We start from the raw sequence: 10,991 nt of genomic DNA, 5'->3' as shown, positions 1-10,991 counted from the left end.
GTAGGATGACAGGCCGAACTGGATGGACAAATGTCTTTTTTCGGCCTTATGTACTATGTTACTATGTTAAATACAAGCTGGGCATATTACATGTAGGTGTAACACAAAAGCCCTAGTTCCTCAAATTACACAAATAAGTATTTGCCATCTTTCATGAAACCAGGACTTTGACAAAGTGTATGATTTAAGTAATTTTGACCATGATTATGATCTCAATCAAACTACAGTCAAACTTTTTAGCATACTTGATGATCTGCAATTCCGATTTCAACTATGTAAGTTGAGACGGTCAACATACATAGTCGAAATCGCATTTGCAAATCATTAAGTATGCTGAAAAGTTGTAATTCATTGTGTGTGCATGCAATCGCTCAATGATCTGGCAGTTGAACTAACTGATAATAGAACAGGCTGGTAGCACAAGTGCTGAAAACCCTACATGCCAGAATAGCACATCTGGAACACAAGAGAAACACAGCTGGCATGTAATAATAGGCAATCACACAAGGATACAAGTACAAACAATACAGCTTATTCAATGAAATGTCCATACAAAAATAAAGATACAAAGAGATTAACCCAGTCAAGACTTTTTTTTTCTTTTTTATAGTTATGTCTACAGAGCTTAGTGGTGGCTCATTTTCTGCAGTACAATCTGTAGTTTATATTGATACCATTTTGGAGTGTTGATAACTTTTTATTCAAATTTGAAGCAAAGAAAAAATGGTAAATCATCCATTTAGATTTTCTTCTATTACGCTGTATGGGATTACCATTTTTACATTTTAATAGTATGAGCATTTTGGGAGGCAGTGATGCCTATGATGTTTATTTTTCTATTGTTTATTTTCATTCTGGGAAAGGGGGATGATTTGAATCTTTATATTTTTGTATTTTTTTCATATTTTTTCAGCTTGCCATTTCTATTTAGCAATGGGATTCAGCACATTGTTATATAGAAAATTCAGTACATTCCAATGTAGTGCTGCCACCTGCAGGCCTACATTAGTATATACAGGTGAAACTCGAAAAATTTGAATATCGTGCAAAGTTCATTTATTTCAGTAATCCAACTTAAAAGGTGAAACCAACATATGAGATAGACTCATTACATGCAAAGCGAGATATTTCAAGCTTATATTTCATGATTATGGCTTACAGCTTATGAAACCCCAAAGTCACAATTTTGAGGTCCCCTTTGCTCAGGGGGTATGGATTAATTAGCTGACTAGAGTGTGACACTTTGAGACTAAAATATTGAACCTTTTCACAAAATTCTAATTTTAAGCTGCATTAATGCAATTCCTTTTAAGTTGCATTACTGAAATAAATGGACTTTTGCACGATATTCAAATTTTTCGAGTTTCACCTGTAGCTGCGAAAAGCCTCATAGTCTCCAGCAGGCTCAGGCCTTTCACAGTGAATTAATGGGTCCCCTGAGTTTATAAAGTTTGCCTTGTCTGCAATGAAAGCTGTAATCATCATGATCTTTTTGCACTGAGCTCCGCTTACTGGTGGCTGCATGCAGGAACAGAAGAAGTAGTTTGGCGCCTGGCCCCTCCCCCACAGGCTCCATAGCAGTTGAGTGGTCTGCCTCCACTGAAGATACAGTACTGTTGCTGGTAATTACATAATTACATAACTGCACCCTTAGTTTCTAACCAACTATACTTATGCTGCCTTGGTTGTTGTGTCCTATAAAGAGGTGAGCAAGCTTTCACTAGTGTCCCATACCGCTATAGCCAGTCTAATGAGGCAGTCTAGTGGTGTTTTTTTTAGTTATTGAATATATTGAAACCCATGCAAAATGAGTGAAAAAATAATACTGATAATTGCATAACATTTCACTGTAAAAAAGTAAGCTTTATTTGCTGAAACAATAATATCACCTTAAAAGCACATTTTTAAAACAGATTTGTTCTGGGTAATAGACTCTGGAAATATAATTCGACATATATTCTTTATTTCCAAAGGTGACAGCTATATTAGCAGTCATGAAGCTTGTCACTCAGGTAAGTGCAAAAACCCATCAAAAACTGCTAAAAAACCAAAATACATACAAAATATGTTGATCAAGTCAGGCAGTTTTTGATGTGTTTGTTCAGCCAAAAGGAAGCCAATCTATGCACTTTTGCATTTTTAGGTGTTGTTTGCGCCTTCATTTTTTTTTAAACACCAGCTCTAGATGATATCTGAGAAGTACCAGTATGAAATGCAGCACGCAGAAGCGTTTTTTTGCCCCTAATGTTTTTGTCAATTAGTTGGCCTTTTAAAAAATCTTTCTTGTTTCTGTTTGAAAATATGCAGCATGCTAAAGCTGTTGTTTTCCCAAAACCTTCTCTATAGTAAAAAAAAAAAACACCATGAGGAAAAAACTAGTGGTAAAACACATAGAGGGGCATTTATAAACGTCCCCATTAGTGGCATTAAAAAGTTGCAAATTATGGCGCATGCCATATGTGAGCCATAATTTGCAACTTTTGAAGTTTCTCAGTACTTTTTTAATGTGGTGCCAAAAGAGGTGGGTCTTAGCATGAGGGCCACTGCTTAGTGTGGTTTGTGGATTTACGATAACTTGCGCCAGAAACGTGCTCAGTTTCTGGTGCACGGACTGCTAGAAATGCGCCTAATTTATTAAGAGGCATCTGCTTCATAAAGAATTAGATGCATCTCACTTTGGCGCAGAGAAATCTAAATGTTGTGGGGTGACATAAAAATTGTGGGCCTGATTTATCATCATTTTTCTCTAGTTTCCTGGCAAAAACAAGGTACAAACAGGGGCTGGTGTAGATTTCAGTCCAGGTGCATGGACCTCGGAAGGCTGCCCCTAATTTATGATGTCATAATTTAGAAGCAGCCTCCGTTTGCGCACGGGGTCATCACAGATTAGCGAAAAAAGTGGGTCTATGATCAATCAGGCCCTATGAATTCATGTTTGAATATGACATTATTGCACACAAAAAAAAAAAAACACTGTAGTTACTGCAGCACCAATTGTTATCTCGCCACAGATCTCTTAATACACTGCTCAAAAAAATAAAGGGAACACTTAAACAACACAATGTAACTCCAAGTCAATCACACTTCTGTGAAATCAAACTGTCCACTTAGGAAGCAACACTGAGTGACAATCAATTTCACATGCTGTTGTGCAAATGGGATAGACAACAGGTGTAAATTATAGGCAATTAGCAAGACACCCCCAATAAAGGAGTGGTTCTGCAGGTGGTGACCACAGACCATTTCTCAGTTCCTATGCTTCCTGGCTGATGTTTTGGTTACTTTTGAAGGCTGGCGGTGCTTTCACTCTAGTGGTAGCATGAGACGGAGTCTAAAACCCACACAAGTGGCTCAGGTAGTGCAGCTTATCCAGGATGGCACATCAATGCGAGCTGTGGCAAGAAGGTTTGCTGTGTCTGTCAGCATAGTGTCCAGAGCATGGAGGCGCTACCAGGAGACAGGCCAGTACATCAGGAGGCCGTAGAAGGGCAACAACCCAGCAGCAGGACCGCTACCTCCGCCTTTGTGCAAGGAGGAACAGGAGGAGCACTGCCAGAGGCCTGCAAAATGACCTCCAGCAGGGCCACAAATATGCATGTGTCTGCTCAAACGGTCAGAAACAGACTCCATGAGGGTGATATGAGGGCCCGACATCCACAGGTGGGGGTTGTGCTTACAGCCCAACACCGTGCAGGACGTTTGGCATTTGCCAGAGAACAGCAATATTGGCAAATTCGCCACTGGCGCCCTGTGCTCTTCACAGATGAAAGCAGGGTCACACTGAGCACATGTGACAGACGTGACAGAGTCTTGCTGCCTGCAACGTTCTGCTGCCTGCAACACCCTCCAGCATGACCGGTTTGGCATTGGGTCAGTAATGGTGTGGGGTGGCATTTCTTTGGAGGGCCGCACAGCCCTCCATGTGCTCACCAGAGGTAGCCTGACTGCCATTAGGTACCGAGATGAGATCCTCAGACCCCTTGTGAGACCATATGCTGGTGCGGTTGGCCCTGGATTCCTCCTAATGCAAGACAATGCTAGACCTCATGTGGCTGGAGTGTGTCAGCAGTTCCTGCAAGACGAAGGCATTAATGCTATGGACTGGCCCGCCCGTTCCCCAGACCTGAATCCAATTGAGCACATCTGGGACATCATGTCTCGCTCTATCCACCAACGTCACGTTGCACCACAGACTGTCCAGGAGTTGGCAGATGCTTTAGTCCAGGTCTGGGAGGAGATCCCTCAGGAGACCGTCCGCCACCTCATCAGGAGCATGCACAGGCGTTGTAGGGAGGTCATACAGGCACGTGGAGGCCACACACACTACTGAGCCTCATTTTGACTTGTTTTAAGGACATTACATCAAAGTTGGATCAGCCTGTAGTGTGTTTTTCCACTTTAATTTTGAGGGTGACTCCAAATCCAGACCTCCATGGGTTGAAAAATTTGATTTCCATTTTTTAATTTTTGTGTGATTTTGTTGTCAGCACATTCAACTATGTAAAGAACAAAGTATTTCAGAAGAATATTTAATTAATTCAGATCTAGGATGTGTTATTTTTGTGTTCCCTTTATTTTTTTGAGCAGTGTACATTTATTGCATCTCTTCACTGTCCCTTCGTCATAAACTGAAATCGACACCATCTATAAGCAGGCGTAGATTTCAGTTATAATTCACTCCGGTTTCTGCTGTAAATTATAGTAAATGTGTCTGGCGATGAGCTATCTTGTCTTTTTTTTTAAGTTGGTAAGAGGCACCAAAAGTTGCAAATTATGATGCCCAAAGCGGCATAAATGCTTCAATAAATCTATTCCAATATGGCCACTCAAACCCATCAAGTTAAAATTTTATAAAAGTAGTTTTTGTACTGTAAGTCTAACTCTGGTTAGAGGTCATTGGAAGAAGGTGTAAAAAGAATACAGTATACCGTGTATTCTGCTCCTATAATCATTTTCATCACTTGCAGGTGCTTTGGAAAACTGACTACTGGAGAACATGAACTAGACATCATCAAGAAGTGACCTAGGTTAAAATGATTAGGTGCAATAACTAGAGATGAGCGAATCGAATCCCACAAAGTAGAATTCCATCCGAATTTCAGGATAAATTCGATTCGCCTCAAAGCCGAATTTCCTCGTGCTTCGTATCAGCGAATAGATTTAACCGCTTTACGTCCGCCCATAGGATATAAACGTCCTATGGGTGGACGTCTATTTCTGAAAGCACGTTTTAGAACGTCCTTTCAGAAATAGCAGCTGCACGCTAATCGTGCAGCTGCTGATCGGGTTGCCCGCTGTCAGTGACAGCAGGGCAACCCTAAGACAAGGCAGGGACAGTGCCCAGGTGTCCCTGCCTTCTAGATCGCTGCAGACACAGTGCTCACCGAGCGCTGTGTCTGTAGAGAAGGAAGCGCTATGCGCTTCCTGTTCCGGCCCGGCGGTCATGTGACCGCCGTGACCGGAGTGTGCAGGAGCTGTGTGAGGTCTCTCAGAGACCTCGATCAGCCCTGCACTGAGGCTGTACAGCGCTGGATTGCTGCTGTACAGCCTCTATACGGGTGTATTTGTCCTGTAACTGGGGCTACTATGTCAGCCCAAGTTACAGGAGAAATCAACTGTGAAAAAAAAAAAAAAAGTGAAGTAAATGTCCCCCAGAGGTCTTGTATGACCTTATGGGGGACGAAAAGTGTAAAATAAAAAAAATAAAAATAAAAGGTTGAAAATAAAAAAATTAAAAAAAGTTTCACATGTAAAAAAAAAAAGTCCCCAAGTAAGGAATGAAAAAAAAAAATTAAAAATAGAAAAAATTTAAAAAAGTATACATATTAGGTATTGCCGCATCCGTAAAAAACAGCTCTATAAAAATATCACATGACCTAACCCCTCGGGTGAACACCGTAAAAAAATAAAAATAAAAACTGTGTCAAAACAAGCATTTTTTGTCACCTTGCATCAGAAAAAGTGCAACACCAAGTGATCAAAAACGCGTATGTCCCACAAAATAGTACCAATAAAACCGTCACCTCATCCCGCAAAAAATGAGCCCCTACATAAGAAAATCTCTCAAAAAATAAAAAAACTATAGCTCTTAGAACATGGAGACACTAAAACATAATTTTTTTGGTTTCAAAAATGCTATTATTGTGTTAAAGTGAAACAAATAAAAAAAAGTATACATATTAGGTATTGCCGCGTCCGTAAAAAACCAGCTCTATAAAAATATCACATGACCTAACCCCTCGGGTGAACACCGTAAAAAAAAAAAAAAAAAAAAACGGTGTCAAAACAAGCAATTTTTGTCACCTTGCATCACAAAAGGTGCAACACCAAGTGATCAAAAACGCGTATGTCCCACAAAATAGTACCAATAAAACCGTCACCTCATCCCGCAAAAAATGAGCCCCTACATAAGAAAATCTCTCAAAAAATAAAAATACTATAGCTCTCAGAACATGGACACATTAAAACATAATTTTTTTGTTTCAAAAATGCTATTATTGTGTAAAACTTTAATAAATGAGAAAAAGTATACATATTAGGTATCGCCACGTCCGTAACGATCTGCTCTATAAAAATGTCACTTGACTGAACCCCTCAGGTGAACGCTGTAAAAATAAATAAATAGAAACTGTGCTAAAACAACCAATTTTTTGGTCACCTTGCCCCATAAAGTGTTATAATGAATGATCAAAAAATCATATGTACCCAAAAATAGTACTAATAAAACTGGCACCTTATCCCCTAGTTTACAAAATGGGGTCACTTCTTGGGAGTTTCTACTGTAAGGGTGCATCAGGGGGCTTCAAATGGGACATGGCATCTAAAAACCATGTGGAGTTCCTTTTCTTCTGCGCCCTGCCGTGTGCCCATACAGCAGTTTATGACCACATGTGGGGTGTTTCTGTAAACCGCAGAATCTGGGTAATAAATATTGAGTTTTGTTTGGCTGTTAACCAAAAAAGTGAAATTTAAAAATTTGATCTCCATTTTCCTTTAATTCTTGTGGAACGCCTAAAGGGTTAACAAAGTTTGTAAAATCGGTTTTGAATACCTTGAGGGGTGTAGTTTCTACAATGGGGTCATTTATAGGGGGTATCCACTATGTAGGCCCCACAAAGTGACTTCAGACCTGAACTGGTCCTTATAAAGTGGGTTTTGGCAATTTTCTTATAAATTTGAAGAATTGCTTCTAAACTTCTAAGCCTTCTAACGTCCTAAAAAAATAAAATGACATTTCCAAAATGATGCCAACATAAAGTAGACATATGGGGAATGTTAAATAATAAATATTTTATGAGGTATCACTTTCTGTTTTAAAAGCAGAGAAATTGAAATTTAGAAAATTGCGAATTTTTCAAATTTTTGGGTAAATTTGGGATTTTTTCATAAATAAAGGTGAAATATTTTGACTCAAATTTATGATTATCATGAAGTACAATGTGTCACGAGAAAACAATCTCTGAATGACTTGGATAAATAAAGGCGTTCCAAAGTTATTACCACATAAAGTGAGATATGTCAGTTTTGCAAAATTTGGCCTGGTCAGGAAGGGGGCAAATGGCCCAGATGGCAAGTGGTTAACCTGAAATAGTGTAAAAAAACTAATATAATCATACTTACCTCCTTCATTTGCTCGCGACGGGCCGCCAGCCTCCATATTGATTAAAGATCTCGTCCGAAATCCCGTGCGTGGTAACGTCGGCTGGCGTGATGACGAGATTTTGCGCCAGAACTTCAAGCTAGATGGCAGCGGCCGGCCCATCACGAGCAAATTGACGTGGTAAGTTTGATTAAAAAAAAAGTTTATGTTCATTTCACACTGTTTTTACACTCAGATGCACCGATCATGTATGAACACGGTATCTGAGGGGTACAATGATGGGGGGCGGCGCTATCGCTGCTCCCTGTCATTGCACCTGTCACTTACAAAAAAATGCGCTTCGTGACGAAGCTATTCGTCACGAAGCAAATATTTTGGTAAATTTTGGCGAATCAGCCGAATCAAACTTTTCATAAATTCGCTCATCTCTAATAATAACATAAGGAACTAAATTGACAGGATATGTAGAATGCCAATAAGCAGAAATGAGTCAGAGAAGGCTGAAGGCTTGTCTTTGGGATCACCAGGATCAAGCTTGTTGTCCAATGACTTAACAGGGTTGGATATTTATCCTCCATGTCAGGGGGTCTCTAACCTGATGCTCTCTACCAAGTTGTAGAACAATATGCTGAGGGTGGTGCCACATTTTCAGGGTTTTTATGCAGTTTTTGAAGCCAAGAACAGGGGTGGATTTAAAAAAGAGACATATTATCTGCCCTTTATACTTTTTTTTCCTTTTTTTGTCAACTTCTAATTTTGGCTTAAAAAACTGCATACAAAAATGTGTGGCTGCACCCTGAGAGTGCTAAATGGGAATCATTGGATGAAAACCATGGTTCAGGTCACGTGAATTTTCTTTTTTGGTAACCATCAACCCTATATTATTTCTCTTGACAATGGGAAGTAAAAGTTTTGGCTCAAGATAACAAAAGACTAGGCAGAATACAGACAAATCCAGGACCTGGATTTTTTCGAATCAACATATTGTCACAATGTCCCTGGAGATTTGTCCAACAAAAATTCAGCATAGTATATGCTCGGATTATGGTGTAATATTTGGTGCTTATCAAGTATGATTTATTATACATTGTAAAAAGTTACCCATTTTATGTCAGTGGTAATGTTTGAATTTTGCCAATTTTGGCTTGGGTGTCGAAAGAGCTTACGCCACCATTTGTTTACATTGTTCATTTTTGACAAGCTAAATATATTTGTTTTTAATTCCCTATTTCATGGATACTATATAGATATCTCTATTTACTTTGGCAGTGCAACGGAACATGCACTAAATATCTGACATCATATAGTTGGTCATAATCGTTAAGCTCAATTTAACAGAGCTAAATAAATAGACGTGCTATTTTAAGCTACAAAGCCATTCTAGGGCCCCATGAGTACACACGAATGATTCCTTCTAGCCAAACATGTGACAACACTCAGGCAAAGATCTTATAGAAGTGATAAAAATTGCTGCGCATACATGTTTATATACTAATACTGAAGACCAGTCCTCTGGACTCTGGTTCTAGTAGACTGCCTAAAAACAGCTAATACCAAGAGAATATCAGAACTAATAGTATTATAACATTTAGTAGCTAACATTCATAGTTTATGAAGATGAGGCTGAATAATGGGAAAATATAGATAAAATATACACAATATAGATTCATAATACTTAATAAGATCAGCGTTATAAAGGCTCATGTATATAAGTGGATTATGGGAACCCCTGCAGAGTGTGGAGCTGTAATACGGTACCCACAGACTTCCAAGGGTCCTTACTGTATCTTCATAACACTTTGATTTCAGGCAGAGTTCCAAATTAAACATAATTAGATGAATCCCTTCCCAACATCCACAGTCAGCTGTAACGTACATTTATCTTCGATACTGGCCATTTAACACCTTTTAACCATGACAATCAGGTCTGCCATCTTAGTACACTTATTAGGCACTGCCTCATAGGCTGCAGGTCATCTTTAGGGATCATTCACACGACCGTATGAATAAGTCGGCGTCCGTTCCACAATTTTGCAGAACGGGTGCGGACCCATTCATTTCAATGGGGCCGCAAAAGATGCGGACAGCACACCATGTGCTGTCCACATCCATTGTTCCGTTCCGCGGCCCCACAAAAATATAGAGCATGTCCTATTCTTATCCGCAATTGCGGACAAGAATAAGCATTTTCTATGAGAGTGGCGGCCATGTGCGGTGTGCAAATTGCAGAACGCACACGGGCCGATATCCGTGCTTTGCAGATCTGCAATTTGCGGACAGCAAAACACATATGGACGTCTGAATGAGCCCTTACCCTGACATGCATAATAGACTGCATTACCAAAGTATTGCAGTGTATTATTGAATCAGGAGAACATAAAATAACCCCAAAATCTCAATTTTCCCCTTTGAATCCCTATATTAGTGTAAAAATAATTAAACAAATTATAAAAACATAACAGGTATTCCATTCTTAAACTATAAACTATAAAGTTTTGATATAATTTATTCCACAAAATTACTGCCATAACATTGGAAAAAAAAAGAACTGCTGTTTTTTTTGGTTACCTCTTCTCCAAAAAGATTGAATAAAAAGTGATCAAAAAGTTGTAAGAAGCCCTCACACTGCTCTGTTGATATATACATAAAAATGTTATACATGTAGGTCTCAGAATAAAATGACACAAAAACTTTCCTTTTTAAAGTTTTGTTATTGTGCAAAAGTTTCAACTCCTATGGTTTTTTCATCCACTATCCATCTAGTCTTAACATAATGGTTGTCCCCCATAGTTCCACCTTCACAATAAAGTGCGCCTACACAGTAGTCAATCATCTCCCCCTAGTGCCCCCACACAATAGATAGCTCCCTTACAGACTCCACATAGTAATCATGTCCAGTGTTGGACTGGGTTTTTCGGGCCCACCAGAGGAAATTATTCTTGGGACCAAACCCCCATATTATCAATAAAGTCAAATAGGTTATGGTTCTAAGAAATAGATCCTAGTGGAAAATGTTTTGCTCCAAAGGCAGCTCCAAATTTTCTGCTGGACTTTTGTAACCCACTATGGTATCAGAGCCTGGGCCCACCAGAGGATCCTCTGGTACTATAGTGGGCCAGTGCCATGTCCGCTTAGTGCCCCACACACTGTAGAAAGCTCCCTTAGAGCTCCCACGCAGTAGTTATGCCTCTTTAGTGCCCCTGTAGTTTAATACAAATAAAAAAGGAATACTCACCTAGCCCCTTTCTCCAGATGAATGGAACATATCATTCCCCGGCCTGTGTTCTCTCTCACTCAGCAGGCAGCTCCAAATTTTCTGCTGGACTTTTGTAACCCACTATGGTATCAGAGCCTGGGCCCACCAGAGGATCCTCTGGTACTATGGTGGGCC

This window comes from Bufo bufo, chromosome 2, assembly GCF_905171765.1.
Source record: "Bufo bufo chromosome 2, aBufBuf1.1, whole genome shotgun sequence".
In the NCBI taxonomy this organism is placed as follows: domain Eukaryota; kingdom Metazoa; phylum Chordata; class Amphibia; order Anura; family Bufonidae; genus Bufo; species Bufo bufo.
This window is presented reverse-complemented; position numbering follows the sequence as displayed.